Genomic DNA, 17,938 nt, shown 5'->3' with positions numbered 1-17,938 from the left:
TGCATGAAAAGGTGCTTAGCATCACTAATCATCAGGGAAATGCAAATGAAAATAATAATAAGCTATCACTTCACACATATTAGAATGCTATTATGGAAAAGTCAAAAAATAAGTGTTGACAAAAGTGTGGAGAAAACGGAATCCTTGTGCAGTGGGAATGTAAACTGGTACAGCCACTATGGGAAATAGTAGGAGTTTCCTAAGAAAAATAAAAATATAACTAACACATGATCCAGTAGGTACACTTCTGGGTATTTATCTGAAGGAAACGAAATCATTATCTCTAAAAGATATCTGCTGCCCCATATTTCATTGAAGCATTATTGAGATAGCCAAGACATGGAAACAACAACATTAGCAAAATAAATGGATAAAGATGTGGTATATACAGAGTGGGGCAAAAGTAGGTTTATAGTTGTGAGTATGTAAAACTGAGTTTATTCTTGTATAACTACTTATAAATTATTGTATTACTAGAGGCTGGTGCACGAATTCATGCATAGGTGGAGTCCCTCAGCCTGGCCAGCGATTGGGGCCACGGGAGTTTGGCTGGTCATGGCAGCTTGGCTGTGGGAGTGCACTGACCCCTGATGGTCAGTGCATGTCATAGCTACGGGCCGGTCATCTGGTTGTAACAGTTGCTTAGGCTTTTATATGTATAGATTTTCCATATGGACAACTGTAAACCTACTTTTGCCTAATCCTGCATAGGTGATGGAATATTATTCGGTCATAAAAAAGGAAATCCTGTCATTTGCACCAACATGGATGGACCTTGAGGGCATTATGCTAAATGAAATTTCAGACAGAGAAAAACAAATAATGTATAATAAGTCTAACCTGTGGAATCTAAAAAAACCTGAATTCAGATACAGAGAACAGATTAGTGGTTGCCAGAGGTGGGGTGGTTGGAGGTGGGCAAAATGGGTGAAAGTGTTCAAAAGGTACACACTTCCAATTATAAAATTAATAAGTCCTACAAATGTGATATGCAGCATGGCAGCTATAAAAGAAAAAAGAAACAAAGAAGGTAGGGAGGGAGGAACAGAGCAAAGGAGAAAGAAAGGGAGAATTAGATAATAGCTAAACATTTTTTTTCTTTTTAAATCCAAAACAGTTGTTGCATTCCCTTGTTTCTGTTTTAGCATTTTTGGGCTTCTCAAAGCAACCTTCCCCCAAACGAAAGCCTTTGGTTTTGGAGAAGAAAATGGAATCAGCAATTTTTCAGGTGTGTGGTGAAAATGAAACATCTGTAGAAAATGCCCTCTCCTGCCTACAGAATCTGATGGAAAAGGAACAGAGTCTTTACACCAGTGAAGAGGAATGTATCAAAGACTTTGATGAAAAGGAATATGAGGAACTGAATAAGCTGCAGAAGGACTTGAATATTTTGGTGGAACTGGACCATCAGAAACCTTTGATTAAGGTTTCAGGGATTAGCAGAGATGTGGAACAGGCTAGAAATGCAGTTGAGGACATGATCAAGACAGTTAGATCAGCCAAAGAGCAGGAATCCATAGCAGATTATATCACTGAGTTTGTAGAATGGCAATATGACGACAATAACACTTATCGTAGTTTTGACAAAATGACCAATATGAAATTGGAGGAGGCAAGAAAAAAACAGGGAAAAACAGTTGATGTCCAAATTAATAATCAGAACTACACAGTGGATATGAAAACATGCATTGCTACAGGTGCAAACGGACACAGTTTACAAATTCAGTGCATCACGAAACCTCAAGGTGAGTTAAACTTTCATGCTTGTTATCCACTATTTTACACTTACTTTGGACTTAACACTATTTTGTACGTCTATCAACATTGTAGTCAAGTCGATAGAATTCAAGTAACTCTTATGCATTAAAATTGAAAACTTACGGAGTTTACATTAAGGTTGGGAAAATACAGCCTGGGGGAGCCCAACATCCTGAGGATGACCATCTTAGTGGTAACATTGCCAAACCTTGTCTTTTTGTAGTTCACAAGCTTCCTAGAGCTAGTTCTTCTGGGAGGTAATGGCTGCTTCAGTCCGGAGAGGGACACCATGGGCTTTAAAGAAACGTGGCCCAAGGTTTTATTTAGAACAAAACGGGGAAGACAGCCTGGTCAGAAAGTGGGCACTTTCTGCCTCTGTGGTTGGTACCTAGAGAGGCCCCGGAGCCTGCAGGGTCTCCCAGCAGTCACTGCCTCCTCTGCCCTGAAAATAAAGTTCCTAGACACACACAGGAAGCAGCCTCAGATTCTCTGACTGGATCTGCTTCCGAGAAAGGAATGCTTGTCTCGTATAGAGGTGAGACAGACTTCCAACCACAGAAGTCCCCCACTGAAAACTAGTAAAAATGGCTTCCCTTTCAGCACTTTCTCTTCATCTTTTGAGAGATCAGTTGGAATGAATTCCTCACACCCTGAGCAACACTGGGGCAATGAGAACTCAAGAATAAAATTTCATTTAGCAGAAGAGGAGATGGAGCTGCCCCCACAACCTGCCACAAAGCAAAACCCACCCACCCACTCAACTCTTAAGGATGGTGTGAAGAATAAGGAAAGAACAAATGTGGATGGCCTTGTGGTGTGAGCTCTAGCAAAACTCCATGCATTTGTAAACAAGAGAATAGCGACTATTTAAAACATCGCAGGGAATAATTGATTATTGAATATGACAGATTGGAGACTGAGCATAATATGCAGTGCAGTCACACTACACCAGCAGTTCTCATATCTGGGCATGATCAAAACTTGTGAAGATGTAGGGACACAGGTTCCATCCCTCAGAGATTTTGATTTGATGTGTGTGTGTGTGTGTGTGTGTGTGTGTGTGTGTGTGTTTTAATAAGCATTACACTTGGTTCTGTGGTAGTCTGTGGTCTACACTTTGAAAAACATTCTCCTAAAAATATAAGAAATGCATTGAATACATTGAATCAGGAGCTTGTAAAAGAACAACACACATGATAATCGGTTTTTTGAATCATGCCAGGGAGGGGGACTGTGTAGATGAGCCTTCCTGGGTACAAAGTGTCCTCAAATGTCTACTTTGCAGTTGAGATCCCTGGACACTGGAGTGATATGAAGCAGCAGGATGTCTGTCTGGTTAAGCTACAACCAGAATACAGCAAAGTGGCTGATGCCTTCAATCAGACCTGCTCACAATTCAAGATAGAGAAGGTAAGCATTCTGATGACATGGAGTTTCTTAATGGTGAAAATAAGGGGTATTGATACTCGCTCATGCTCCCTCGCAGCAAAGTGGCAGGGCTGGCCATCTGCACGTGACCCTGCTGTCCTCTTGGTGGGAGGAGCTTGGCCACCTGCTGCTGCTGTGACATCAGAAGAGCCGCCAGAGCAACGCCCCCCCCCCGCCCGGAAACTCCCCATGCAGCCCCCCCTCAACTCCATGAGCTCCATGAAACCCACTCTGTCGCACAGTGATGGGTCATCCCCTAGGACCCTGTCCCCTGGCAGTAGAACACCAACCAGCCTCCAGCACCCTCTCCATGGTCACCATGGTGAGGGGAGTGACCAACACATCCCAGAGCCAGGTCCTCAGGAACCCTATGGACAATGCCAACAACCCCATGAATCCAGGCGGCAACCCCATGGCGTCGGGCATGACCACCAGCAACCCCGGCCTCAATTCCTCCCAGTTTGCTGGGCAGCAGCAGCAGTTCTCGGCCAAGGCCGGTCCCGCACAGCCCTATATCCAGCAGGGCATGTAAGGCTGGCCCAACTACCCTGGCAGCGGGGGCTTCGGGGCCAGTTACCCCGGGGGTCCTAACACCCCCGCAAGCATGGGCATCCCTCCGCACCCCAGACTGCCTGCTGACTTCAGTCAGCCGCTGAAGCCACAGCCACTGCCACTGCCACTGACTCTGCCACTATGGCAGCCTTGCAGGAGATGCAGACTAAGGATATAAACCAATATGGACCGATCTGTTCCTCTTTCCAGATGGGTCCCACACAGGCGTATAACAGCCAATTCATGAACCAGCACGGGCCACGGGGGCCTGCCTCCATGGGGGCCAGCATGAACCCTGCAAGCATGGCAGCTGGCATGACACCCTCTGGGATGAGCGGCCCTCCCATGGGCATGAACCAACCCCAGCCGCTCGGCATCAGCCTCTTTGGCACACATGGGCAGTGGATGCCCCAACAGACCTACCCGGGCTCCCAGCCCCAGTCTCTTCCCATTCAGATCATAAAGAGGCCATACCCAGGAGAGCCCAAGTATGGAAACCAGCAATATGGACCAAACAGCCAGTTCCCCACACAGCCAGGCCAGTACCCCACCCCCAACCCCCCACAGCCGCTCACCTCGCCCAACTACCCAGGGCAAAAGATGCCCAGCCAGCCGAGCACAGGGCAGTACCCGCCCCCCACAGTCAACATGGGGCAGTATTACAAGCCAGAGCAGTTTAATGGACAGAATAACACCTTCTCGGGAAGCAGCTACAGTAACTACAGCCAAGGGAACCTCAATAGGCCTCCCAGGCCAGTTCCTATGGCAAATTACCCCCACTCTCCTGTTCCAGGGAATCCCACACCCCCTATGACCCCTGGGAGCAGCATCCCCCTGTACCTGTCCCCCAGCCAAGATGTTAGCCACCCTTCCCGCCTGACATCAAGCCAAATATGAATGCTCTGCCACCCCCAGCCACCCACAATGACTAGCTGCAGCTCTCCTTCCCCGTGAGGGTTGGCGTGGTGCTGGAGCCCTTCCGCCTTGTGCATGACCTGGCCGTCAGCAACCGTGTCTTTCACCTGCGGCCCACAGTCCACCAGATGCTGATGTGGAAGTCTGACCTGGAGCTGCAGTTCAAGTGCTACCACCATGAGGACCGCCAGATGAATACCAACTGGCCGGCCTCGGTGCAGGTCAGTGTGAACGCCTCGCCCCTCACTATCTAGCGAGGTGACAATAAGATCTCCCACAAGCCCCTGCTCCTCAAGCACGTGTGCCATCCGGGCAGCAACACCATCCAGATCCCCATCACGGCCTGCTGCTGTTCCCACCTCTTCGTGCTGCAGCTGGTCCACCAGCCGTCCATGCGCTCCGTGCTGCAAGGTCTCCTCAAGAAGCGCCTCCTGCCCGCTGAGCTCTGCATCACCAAAATCAAGCGGAACTTCAGCAGCGTGGCAGCCTCATCAGGCAACACAACCCTCAATGGGGAAGACGGCGAGGAGCAGACGGTCATCAAAGTGTCTTTGAAGTGCCCCATCACATTCCGGCACATCCAGCTGCTTGCTCGAGGTCACGACTGCAAGCATGTCCAGTGCTTTGACCTGGAATCATACCTGCAGCTGAATTGTAAGAGAGGGACCTGGCGGTGTCCTGTGTGCAACAAAACTGCTCCGCTGGAGGGCGTGGAGGGCCTGGAGGTGGATCAGTACATGTGGGGCATCCTGAATGCCATCCAACACTCCGAGTTCGAAGAGGTCACCATCGACCCCACATGCAGCTGGCGGCCAGTGCCCATCAAGTCGGACCTGCACATTAAGGATGACCCTGACGGCATCCCCTCCAAGTGGTTCAAGACCATGAGTCCCAGCCAGATGATCATGCCCAACGTCATGGAGATGATCGCAGCCCTGGTCCCTGGCCCGTCCCCCTTCCCACTCCCACCTCTGCCTGGGGCCAACAACTCTGATGACTACAGCAACCAAGGGAACAACTACCAGGGCCACGGCAACTTTGACTTCCCCCATGGGAACTCTGGTGGGACGTCCATGAATGACTTCATGCACGGCCCCCCTCAGCTCTCCCACCTGCCAGACATGCTCAACAACATAGCTGCCCTGGAGAAGTCCCACAGCCACCCCCTGCAGGAAACTATGCCACCCGCTAGCAGTTTTGACCAGCCCCATCCCTCCATACAAGGTTTGCACGTCCCACACCCCAGCAGCCAGTCAGGGCCTCCATTACATCACAGTGGGGCTCCTCCTCCTCCTTCCCAGCCTCCCCAGTAACCACCACAGGCCGCTCCCAGCAACCATCCACACAGCAACCTGACCTTTAACCCCTCCTCAGCCTTAGAGGGTCAGGCCGGAGTGCAAGGAGCATCCGAGATGCCGGAGCCTTTGCTGGATCTCCTGCCAGAACTCACAAATCCTGAGGAGCTCCTCTCGTACCTGGAACCCGCTTCCCCCCCACCACCACCACCTGCCAAGCAATAGTAAGATGACCTCCTGTCTCTCCTTGAGAACAACTGAAGCCCACCCTCCGCCGGGGCCATCCATCCCCTCTCTGCTCCCTCCCGTTGTCCCACACACTTTCCCGCTGGTAGCCAGTCCTCAGACCCTCCCCCCTGCTGTGGCCTCAGAGCAGAGGGGCCGAGGGTGCCCTGTGAAGGCTGTGGTCTGAAGCTAGTGCCCGGAGCCGGCCGGAACGTGGTGAGAGGACACCTGACAGCTTCCTGGTCCCTCAGTGTGCTGACCCCCATGACCTCCAGTGGCCACCAGGTTCTTCTAGTTTCCAAACTGCAACCTGTCTCCCTGCATCCTGGCCCAGAGCCTCCTTCTGTGACTGAGCCCGAAAGAAGCCCCCAGACCCAGGCAGCTGAGCCCTGGGGAGCAGTGCCAGTCGGCTGTAGGGAGAACAGCCCACCCACCACTGTCACCCGCCACAGAAAAGCACAAGCCTCTGGGATAGCGCGCTCACAGAGGGGCCACGGTTGCCACTCAACCCCTGACCTCTAGCCAAGATACCCTGTAGACACTCTGTCTCAGCAAGCAGAGAAGGAAGACACGGTCCTGTGTTTGAGAAAGCGTGTGCCATTCCTGCTTGGGGACTGGTGGGGAGAGGGTCAGGGCCTCCTCAGAGCCAGGACAGCACAGCAGGTGGCTCCACGACCTTTGGGCTCAGGCCTGGGAGGGCAGAGAGCGAGTGCCCAGTGGAAATTATTGTGCCCTTAGTTGGGGGCGGGGGAATGCTACCAGGTGGTCAGTAGGAATGGCAACTTAAAACTGCTCCAGGCCACTCCTGTTTTTGAACAACAACCTAAAGCTACAAAGTCATCTGGAGAAGAGAACATTGGACTTGGACAGCAAGCAAACCGATTCTCCCATGTGTTCTGTGTGCTCCCTCCTGCTCCTCTCCCACCTCTCCCAGACTGCTACGTGGGACACCCACTTCCCTCTCTACTGATTCCCCTTTATCCCCCGCAGACAGCAAGGTGGAATGGTGGAAAGGCACGGGAGATGCTGGCTCGGGTGTGTGCAGGCTTAGCAGCAGGAACCCAGCATTGGTATCTCCAGCCCCTGCTGTCTGGCTGCCGATGTCTGAGGCTGCTTTGTGTGCTGGGGTGCGCCCACAAGCATCAAGGATGTTTGCATGGCTGCCTCAGACACAGCGCTTGGCTGCCAGCCGCTCCCCTCTGTGTCCCTCTGCTGTGGAAAGCTCACCCCACACTCCTGCTGGTTCAGACAGAAGCAGCCTCTGGTTTCCTTCCACCATGTGGCTCCACTCAGCTGACTGCTCTGAGTCTCCAGGTAGCTGTGTGTCCTCTGCTCCCTACACTGCACGGCATGGGACGCTGCTAGGCCGGCGGGTCACTTGTGTCACATCTGTAAATTCTCCTCCCTGCTGCTGCCTGGGGCCTCCTGCTCTCCTGTCCACCTGTGTTCTCAGTCGCCAGCTCTCTGGGGTGGGGCGGGGCATGGCGGGTGGTCCCAGCACTCCTCTGCCTCTGACCCACACAGGCCTAGCTGTCGATTTCCAGTCACTACCAGCAGCTGAAAGAGCAGAGCAGGACTGACTCCATTTTGTACTGTGCCCTCCATCCTGTGTAGCTTTGTCCCTGACATGACCCCTTCTCCAAGAAAAACCACAGAATGTGTCAGTTACCCAGCCCACCCTTAAATCAGCCAATGGGAATGCACAGGGAGATAACCTAAGGCCAAAAGTATGCTGACTGCCTCCTGTCTTTGTGTAACCAGATCCCAGCCGCATCCTGCCTTTGTGTCACTGGACCCTAGCCTCACCCAACCAATCAGAATCGGCCAACTCAGTGGTCCGAGCATTACCCCACCACCCTGACCCCTAGCCCTATAAAATCATTGTGCTTCAAGAACTCGGGGCTCTTTGCATCCTGCCGCTGCGTCAGTAGGGGCGGAAAGACCGGGCTCGAGCTTGAATAAAGGCTCTTTGCTTTTGCATCAGACTTGGCTCCCTGGTGGTCTTTGGGGATCTTAAAATCTGCGCATAACATTTGGGGGCTCATCCGGGATCCCCAAGACCCACGAGGGACCCCAACCTGGAGAGCCTGACTGACCACGGTAGGTGTCTGTTTGTTCGTGTGTTCTGTCCTGGTGAGCTCATTTCTGGTATTCTGGTTGTGCCTGACTCGGTCTAAGTGGACACACTGGAGGACCATAGACTGGAGGACTCAGAAGACGTTCCGATCCTCCTGTCTGGAGGGACGTGGCTTCCCCTCCTGGAGGGATGTGGATTCCCCTCACAAATCTGAGATGAGGCGGGTTGCTCCTGCCGGTTGGCGTGAGGCCGTTGTCTAGCTTTCGGTTTTGCTTCCAAGGAGTTGGAAGACTGTTCTTTGGAGCCCTTTTGTTTGTCTGTGTTTGTGTTTCTCTGTTTTATTCTGTGGACTTACTGGACGGACATTATGGGACAGACTCAGACTACTCCTTTAAGTATTATGATTGATCATTTCAAAGAGATTAGGGAATGAGCCAACGACCTCAGTGTAGAGGTCCAGAAGGGTCGGAGGCAGACTTTCTGTGCCAGCAAGTGAACAGAGGGCTGGATCTTCCGTGGAGAGGGAAGTTCTGCTTGTGGCTTTGCTTAGAATTTGGTTTCATTTCCCTAAGCCCACCGCGGTAAATAAAGTGTAACTCCAAACTCTCAGAGCGCTGTTTGGTTCTTGTCCAGTTTTTCTGTAACATAATTGGTTCCCTGCCATTTCGGGAAGACTGAGGAACCAACCATCGTGGCCTCTTGGCCTCTGGTGTGGACTGGGTTTGAGGACCCAGGGAGCCGGATAGGCCCCCGGGAGGCGCCGCTCTGCTGATTTAGCAGAATTGAACCTGGGGAACTCCGGGCACTCCCGGACCTCAACCCAGGACCCAGCCGGCATCTGGAGAGCGTGGACGGACACTTCTGGACCTGTCTGCAGGCTCTGTAAGGTAGGGGCCCCAACCCCCTACCGTCTGGCCCACTCTGAGTGAGTGGAAGGGGAGCTTGATCACCTCCCAGGAAGCTATAGAGCTCCCTCAGGAATTGGGAAATTGTTAGGAATTGGGTGGATTGTTTAAACTCTGAGTGAATGTCTGGTGAAAGTGTGTGAGTGTGGAGGGAGGGGGCCTGCCCTCTCCTCTCCTTTATGTGGCTCCACGACTTTGGTTACGGAGTCTGAGTGGGCCCCAACCTGCGGTTCTGAGATTCATCATATGGCATAATGGTGACTCACCCCTACATGGAGGTGACCAGGCCCAGGGTTTATACGGGTGCACCTTAGCTAAGACGAATCTAAGCTCCCAAGGGATGTGGCCAGGCAGGCATCTGAGAGAGGATCTGTGAAAACAGATCACCCCCTCCCTTGTCTGTCTCTCCTCACTGATCATCATGGGGTTGGGACAAAGTTTGTTTGTGTGGGATTAGCCAATTTACTACAGAGAAGGGGGACTGGATACAGCTCCAGTCTAGGCTAGTGTACTGAGAGAGTGTTAATACGGGTGTTTGTCTCTCTTGGCTTCTCATTAACCTGTCTGTGTAAAGTGAAAGCTACTTTGATTTATTTTGCATTTCTGTCGATTCCTCTGGCTAAATGTTTGGAATAAGTATATAATGGCCTGCAAAAGCCTCTAGCAGCTGCTAGAATTATTTTTCTCAGAGTCTTTTGCTCTCTATTACAGAAGGAATCAGCCCACTTTGCTAACAAAAATTTCTGTCTATCAGTTGCTCTTACCTGGGTTGTAAATTCGCTGTATTAAATTGAAATTTTGAAGTTCTAGGGTAGATTTAAAGGCTAAAATAAAGGCTGGCTAGGTTCCAAGATTGCTTAGTTCTGAGATTGCTTATAAAAAAATCAAGAGAAAAGTCTTTTCAAGTTAACTATTTGCTTAGAAAATTAACAAAGTAGTAAATTAGTAAATTTCAAAGAACTTGTTCTTTATGGTTTTCTTATCTCTTTGGTAGACACAAAGGGCTTACAGCTCTGCAGGGAGGAGAGATTTCCTGGCCCTGACCCTGCCTGTTATGTGTTTCATTTAACTTGCTGTTTTCAGTTATTTATTAGGATCCTCATAGAGGACATAACCTGGTCTTTCCCTTCCTCCCTCATCCTGATTCTGAAAGCATCTGTAACTGGATTTAAGGTGGTCTCCAGGCTTTCTGTCTGCAAGAAATCTCCCAGCCCACCCTTAAATCAGCCAATGGGAATGCACAGGGAGATAACCTAAGGCCAAAAGTATGCTGACTGCCTCCTGTCTTTGTGTAACCAGATCCCAGCCGCATCCTGCCTTTGTGTCACTGGACCCTAGCCTCACCCAACCAATCAGAATCAGCCAACTCAGTGGTCCGAGCATTACCCCACCACCCTGACCCCTAGCCCTATAAAATCATTGTGCTTCAAGAACTCGGGGCTCTTTGCATCCTGCCGCAGTGCCAGTAGGGGTGGAGAGACCAGGCTCAAGCTTGAATAAAGGCTCTTTGCTTTTGCATCAGACTTGGCTCCCTGGTGGTCTTTGGGGATCTTAAAATCTGGGCATAACACAGCCAGCACAAGGTTTCCTGAAGGAAAGCTACCATTGTCCGCTCCCACCTTGTTTCCTTTGTCCCGTTGGTGAGGTTTTTTTTCCAAAAAGTGTGGTGTTCAGTATGCAAATCGATTATTTTAAGAATTGCTTTTGTAAATATCTTTGTGAATATTTTAGTATTGTCTTTGATAATCTTCAGCATTTTCATGACCTGGCCATAGCCTTTGCTGGTGTTTTTAAAATGCCTTGAGTCAACGACAAAGACCAAGTCCTTTAAAAAAAAAAAAATCCACAAAAATAAAAAAGCAACCAGGGCTATTTGTACCCATGAAGGGACGAAGTGCAAAGGTGGCTGTACCGTGAGTTAGAGACCAGGCTGCCCACTGGGAGACCCAGGCCCAGGCTGGTGGGACGAGACGCACCAGAGAGCACGTAGCCATCCTTGCCTAGTGCCCATAGCCCTGGCTGGTAGGCTGGTGTGTCGGGAATGTTACACCCCAGACAGACTTACAGACACCTTCCCTACAAGTTCCTGCTTTCTGCCGTGTGCTTTTCCCCAGAGAGGCCTGGATTTGTTCTGGTTCCTGTCAGGGTATCCCTGCTCTGCTCAGCTGACCTGCCAACAGCTTCCTAGTGCAGGAGGTCACTGTTCCCAAGGCCAGGCTCCAGGCACCTCCTCTGCCCTCTCTGGGGAAGCCTGGCATCATGTTCCCTGTAACCATTTTATTTTTTAAGAAACGTCTAATATTTTCTGCTAATGAAAACCCTACATCCCCAGAGATTTTACCCTTCATGGATGCAGCTATTATTTTGATGTCAATAGCTCTCAAATCAACATATCACCAACCTGGATTTTTGACTCCAGCTCTAGAACGTTTTCCCAGTGGAATAAGAATATCTCCACTTGATTATGTATCTGCTAAATCAATTTCCTAAAACTTAACTCATCATCTCTAAGTAATTATCTTCCCATTCCTTCTCTTTTCTGACCTAGGTTCCACCCTGAGTAAAGCTAGAGATATTTTTTTTGTCTAGTTTTACATATGTCTTCTTTTTTCCTGATTGACCACCCAAAGCTAGAGATTTTTGAGTTCCTTCTCTTCATCCATAATAATGAGTGTGCCAATAAGGTCTACAATTCCTGTCTTTGCAAATTTTCTTTTTCTTTCTATTTGCTCGGCCACAACTGCTCTTTAGAACTGGAGCCACGCCCCAAACACCAGTGAGGGGATGCTCTGATGAACTCCAGCTGCTTCTCCCAAGAGAGTGAACCTGGGACAAGTGCATTTATATGTTAAGTGACTGGAGAACACCAAAGTCTTAGCATCGCTCCAGACTTCAGAGGCCTAGTTCTCAGCCTGGCCTCCCTGTGCTGTGCAGCCAGACTACATTGCTATTTACTGCCCTGGCCTGGAATCCTGATTTCCTCCATCATGTCGTCACCCTTCTATTGCCAACTGAAGGGTGCCAGTGCCTTTTGGCCCCATTTGTGGTATTCTCCCCCATTCTGTTTACTCATGTAGTTAAGCACATAATAATTCAAAAAAGATTTGAAATGTCCTAAGAGATATATACCAGAGAGAAACCAAGATAGTGGCAAAGGAAAACGCTGGCACTTGCATCCTCCCACAACCACATCAAAATTACAACTAAAATACACAACAACCATCATTCAGAACCACCTGAAATCTGCTGAATGGAAGTCCTACAACTAGAGAATTAAAGAAGAAAGCACATTGAGATTGGTAGGAAGGGTGAGGTGCAGAATGGGCTGATCTGACACCCACGTGTGGCATATTTTTAATTGGGAGGGACATCTTGGTTGAGGAGGACTCTCATGAGGAACAAGAGGTCCCAGCCAAATACCAGGCCCAAGCCCAGGGTTCCTGTTAGGTTGGAGAGAGCCCAGGATGGATACATCCAGATGCGTGACGAGATAATGGACTCTCCCTGGAATTTCAAACAGATCAGCGTGCCAGACACAGATACCGGCTTCTCCCTGATTACCCCCACACAGATACTGACTCCTTTCTGAATACCCTGCTGACCCCCCCTGCAGTGGAAATTTCCTAAGCTGAATACCTCAACTCATGTCTCCGCCCCTCACCCAACCGCAGTATAAAAAAAGCGTCCTCCTTTCTTCCTTTTCTGATCGACTCTCTTTATTTCCTACGCCGCCTCCTGAGCCACCTAACCTAACATTTGATGCCTTGAAACCCCGGTGGCACAAGCACCTCATTTGGTCGTCCCTCCGCGGCTAGGGGTGCCCACCTCTCCCTCCTCGTGGCCCAGGACCCATCAGGACCTCATTCAGTCTGGCAGCCCTTTCCTGGTTTGGCAACATCAGTGGTGAGTCCCGCCCCGCCCCGCCCCCGTGCCCGTTCCTCGTGGCCGCCCGCCCGCCGGTGTCTCTGTCTGTAAAACAGAGAATGCCTCTCCGAACCCATCCGGGAAGGCTCCTCTGGACCTCAGAGGGGTAGCAGAGATGTCTCTACCCCGCCCCGGTCCATCCATCCATCTGTAGCGTGGGTTAAACCTCTGGGATTCCAGCCTTTCGCCCGGCTACAAGCCACAGGGATTGAGCACGGGGAAATCCAAATTCTAAACCTGACCTGAGCACACCTCTAGGGTGCTGGCTCGCCAATCTGGCTAAATACTATGCCTGCCCCGGACTTGAGTCCTATTTCTGTAATGTAACATGGCCTCAGTATGAAAATGGGACATTGACTTTGCTGTCCGCACAGATCTCAGTAATTTCTGCCAGCGAACGGGGAAATGTGCCCAAGCCTCTCTCTCTGTGTCTCTCCCTCTCTCTGTGTCCCCGTCCCTTCCCCGAAAGTTATTCTGCCTCCTTTCCTCGCCCTGTCCTCCCTCCTTGCCCTGGGCTGTGGCCTCACCGCGTCGCCCAGCCCGCGGTGTGTGTGGTGTGTGTGTGGGGGGGGGTGGGTTCATGTGCTGTGTGTGTGGTGGTGGCGACGGCACTGCCATCGTCCCCGCGTCCCCCCCCCCCCCGCCCCCCACACCACCACCAGAGATCACCATGAATTTCCCTGGCTGGCAAAAGCCGCCTGTTCTCCCACTGGCATCCGGCCCCTGTCTGTCCACACTCTCTCCTCCTCCCTCCCTGCCGGACCCTCCTCCAGCCACAACTTCTCCGCTACCTACTGACCCTGCCTCCTGATCCCGCCTCCCCTCTTTAGGCTGCAGCCACCTGACGACAAACCAGAGCCCCTCCGCAGTGCTGCCGCTGCTGTGTGCACTTCCCTTGTCCTCCGTCGCAGTCAGTCCATCCACCCGCTTCGCCGCCATTGGGAAGCGGTCCGCCAGGCCGGGGTCGGTGCCATGCGCCCCATCTCCGCCTCCTTCCACTACCTCCCTCCGGCGACGCCTTCTCCTCTTTGTGCTCATCCTCCCCGCTTTCCACCTGCTGCCACCACCACCGCAGCCACTGTGGGAACCAAAAACTCAAGTGGCTGGACGACAACCCCGCCCCCACCCCTGCCTGCTTCCCCAGTCGGTAAACACACATGTCCGCAGACCCCAACTTCCTTCTGGCCCTCCTCCCCTCTGCCCTGGCCCTGGGAGGTTGCAATTTTTAAACTCGATTGAACAATGGCTGGTGTCCTTCTAGCCAACCCCACCGCGTTCATCAAAGAATTCCAATACCTCTCCCGCGCTCACCCAGGCCGCCTCTCCCACTCTCCCCACCCGCCTTACAGCCCTGCTGTAGTAACCTGTACCCCATTCAGTGCCTTCTGTAAGTTCTAACTGCCCTCCTTCCTCTGTGCGCTCCGCCCCCATGACTGACAGCAATTAAATTTACAGGTGGCCAGCCCATTCCCTTTGCAAGAGGTTGCAGCTGGAAAGGATTTTATCTGGACAGCCATTCTCTCTCACTTTTCTGACCTTCCTCAACAGCCTCTTCTATTCCTGCGCCCATTCTACCCCTGAGGGAGGCAGCAGGGACTGAGGACATAGTCTGAATCTATGCCCCCCTCTCTCTATGTCCCGCCTCACAGATTGAGAGGCATCTCAGGTCCTTTTCCACTGACCTGATCACCTTTACTGTAAACTTCCATAAACCTTTTAACCTGACCTTTAAGGTCCTTTGTCGAGTATGACTCCCTCCATGTTCTGTGTGGAGTAGGGTTCGGTATCTGAAAGAGGAGCCGCACAACAAATGAGAGAAAAAGACACGAGATAATTTTGCAATATTGGGGGACCGGGCGGACAAATCCCCAAGGACTTCCACTGATGCTCAGGCCGCTCCAACCTTTTATTTGGTCTAGGGTAGCCCTAGGGTAAGGAGGTTTGTTTGGGGTAGCTCTAGGGTAAGGAGGTTTCAATGACACACAGATTAGGTCATAACATCACCCTTAGGCAATTTACATGATTAAAGGTAGGGAGGTTGCTTCAGCTATCATTATCTAGATTAACTGGGTAGTACCTAGATTAACTGGGTGGTGCACAGCCCTGACCTTTGCTAGGGCTTTCAAATGTTACTAGCTTTTGGGGGTCTCTGTCTATACTCAGCTAGTATAGTAAACGGTTTCCGGCAGTCCTTAATAGCCCTCAGACCCCAGTTTGAGATTGAATGAACATGGCCTTTAAGGTATTTAATGCCCGTGAGGAGCAGGCAGAATCAAATCGGGAGACTTGCCTTAGACAGAAGATAGACCTGCAAACATGCCTTGGTTGTGGCCCTGTGGTTGACGGCAGCTGCCATGGACCCAAGGGGGCTGTGCACAGTGGGGGTGCAACAAAAGAAACGCCACCTGGAGAATGCTTCAAATGCGGAAATGAAGGCCACTGGGCAAAGCAGAGCCCCTGGCTCCCGGGCTCCAACCAAGCCCTGCCCGGTGTGCAGTCAAAGCAGCCACTGGAAGAGTTACTGCCCCTGGAAATGTGGCGGACCCTCTGCACCCCAGTGTGGAGGGGCCACCCTTCCAGGTCATGACCCACCACTGGCCATGCTGGGCCTGGCTGACTGAAGATGCCCTGACATGATGACCCCACCACCACCCTCACCGAGCCCAGGGCCACACTGAAGCTAGTGGGTCATCTTCCTGGTTGACATGGGGCCTACCTTCTCTGTCCTGCCCTCCTTTTCAGGGCCCCTTTATCCTTCCAAGATCTCGGTCATGGGTATTGACGGCAAATCCACCTGCCCACTGACCACCGGACTCCTTCCCTGCCTCCTTGATGATAGCCCTATAACCCACTCGTTCTTAGTCATGCTTTCATGCCCCATGCCCTTTTTAGGACAAGATATTCTCACCATCCTAGCAGCCACTCTGCAGCTCACTCAGAGCCCTTCAGCCTCCCTGCTCCTTCCACTCCTGGCCCCCTCCCTTTACAGGGACACCGATCCTCCACTGCCATGCGTCCCTTTATAGGGCCCTGTTGTCCGGACACAGTCGCCTACCTCAGTCTCGCTGTGAATGCCTCATCTCCTTATCTCCTCCAGGACTGTTTCCTCCTCTGAATTGAAAACTGCTTTGACCTCACCCCATCCCCCTCCACCCCTCCCAAAGAATTTAACAGTCTGGCTATTATCAGAAACTGAGATCATTATCTCTAGGAAAAATGCAGCAGTTTTAAAATCCAAGTGGCTAGAGGCCTGGGAGCAGCCTGCTCCCTCCCCACCCCCATATTTTCTCCAGTCTCATATCCAGGTCCCTGACTTCCACTGCTCCATCCCTTTCTCTTTTCCCTTGGATAACAGCACATTCTAGCATTCCTCCCACTTTCACTGCAATACCTACCTCTCTCAGGCTCACTAAATGCCTCCCACTGAAAGAATAAAAGAATGTTACAAACTGCACAGGCCCAGCTGCCAGGCCTAGCTGCCTGTTTTATCTCAACTCCCTAGGCTTCCCCCACTAGAGATAGGAACAGAGGGAATGACGCCCTCCCCAAGGCTATTACAGGAGATAGCCCCAACAAAGGATGGGTTGAGTAAACCCAGCTTCAATCAACCTTGAGAGGAACAGACTGTAAGGAGTGCCTTATCCCTATCAAGACACAAACCAGACCCTTTTGGCCTCTTACCCTCCTGCATGCAACCCCTCCCTGATGTGTGATTTTAGCATATAATTAGCTGAAAAACCCCTTGCTGGGTGCACAACTCCTCTGCTCCTGCGTGAGTACGGGTTGGGCCCCAGCGCGCTGGAATAAAGAATAAAGCCTCTTGCGTTTTGCATCAAGTGACGTCTCCTGCGGTTGATTGGGGTCGCCGTCGATCTGTGGGACAGAGTGAGGGTCCCGCTTCGGGGGTCTCACATTTGGGGGCTCGTCCGGGATTAGACGACCACCCCTCATCTGCGGAGCCGACCTTGGAGGTAAGAAGGGGTACCCCGAGTTGTTTGTCTCTGTCTTGTGTTTGTCAAGCGGTCTGGATTTGAGTGCACGCTTTCGGTTTGGCAGCCGTTCGGCAACTCGTGAGAGTGGCCAAACAGTGGTCGGTAGACGTGCCTGGAGGACCACAGGTTGCAGCCCCAAGGGTAGAGGAGGAGTCAAGGGACGCCTTGAGCCCCCATTTGCTTTGTTTTCAGTTTTTCTTCCGTGGGGTCGGAAGGCTGTTTTTAGGTGTCTTTGTTTGTTTGGTGTCTGTGTTCTTTTGTTTGATTTTGTGGACTCACTGGACGGACGCTATGGGACAGACTCAAACTACTCCTTTAAGCATTATGGTCATTTTAAAGTCAAGGGCTGGGTCAAACCTGCTTGCCAGCCTCAGGTGTGGTTTTCCAGAACTGCTGAGAACTTGGGACCTTGAAGCTTACTGAATTCAAATGATAAAAACTTATGTCTTTCATTTTTGAAGGTTATTCTTAAAAATGTTACTGATTGAGAAAAACTGTGTGTTGTGGTAGCTAAATGCCTTTGCTGAATGAATGTCTGGTGAAAGTGTGCGAGTGTGGAGGGAGGGGGCCTGCCCTCTCCTCTCCTTTGTGTGGCTCCAAAACTTTGGTCAGGCGGGTACCTGAGAAAAAATCTAGGAGGGAGAGCAGCTGAGGAAATGGTTAATACAGAAAAGAGGGGGGCCGTCGGCAGGGAAAGCAGACCAGAAGTTTTGTTGATTTTTACTTATCTGCTGGACTCAAGGCCGCAAGCTGCTAAGCTCAGTAAGTTTCTCTCTGCCCCGTTTTGTTCTCTTTAACCCTTCCAAGACTAAATTAGACGAATACAGTATACTTGAAATTGCATAAGGAAGGAAGCACCTGGTCTTA

General features: G+C 51.1%; 1 protein-coding gene and 1 pseudogene across 1 annotated transcript in view; both read left to right on the top strand.

The window, feature by feature from the left end:
- LOC132230334 (protein mono-ADP-ribosyltransferase PARP14-like) overlaps positions 1-8,158 on the top strand; it is a 36,264-nt pseudogene extending 28,106 nt beyond the window's left edge.
- LOC132230335 (protein mono-ADP-ribosyltransferase PARP14-like) overlaps positions 1-17,938 on the top strand; it is a 181,123-nt gene that overhangs the window by 44,953 nt on the left and 118,232 nt on the right. The gene's annotated exons all lie outside the window — the stretch shown is intronic.

This window comes from Myotis daubentonii, chromosome 3 (genome assembly GCF_963259705.1).
Source record: "Myotis daubentonii chromosome 3, mMyoDau2.1, whole genome shotgun sequence".
Taxonomy (NCBI): Eukaryota; Metazoa; Chordata; class Mammalia; order Chiroptera; family Vespertilionidae; genus Myotis; species Myotis daubentonii.
The sequence above is the reverse complement of the archived record's forward strand: the minus strand, read 5'-3'. Positions and strand labels throughout refer to the sequence as shown.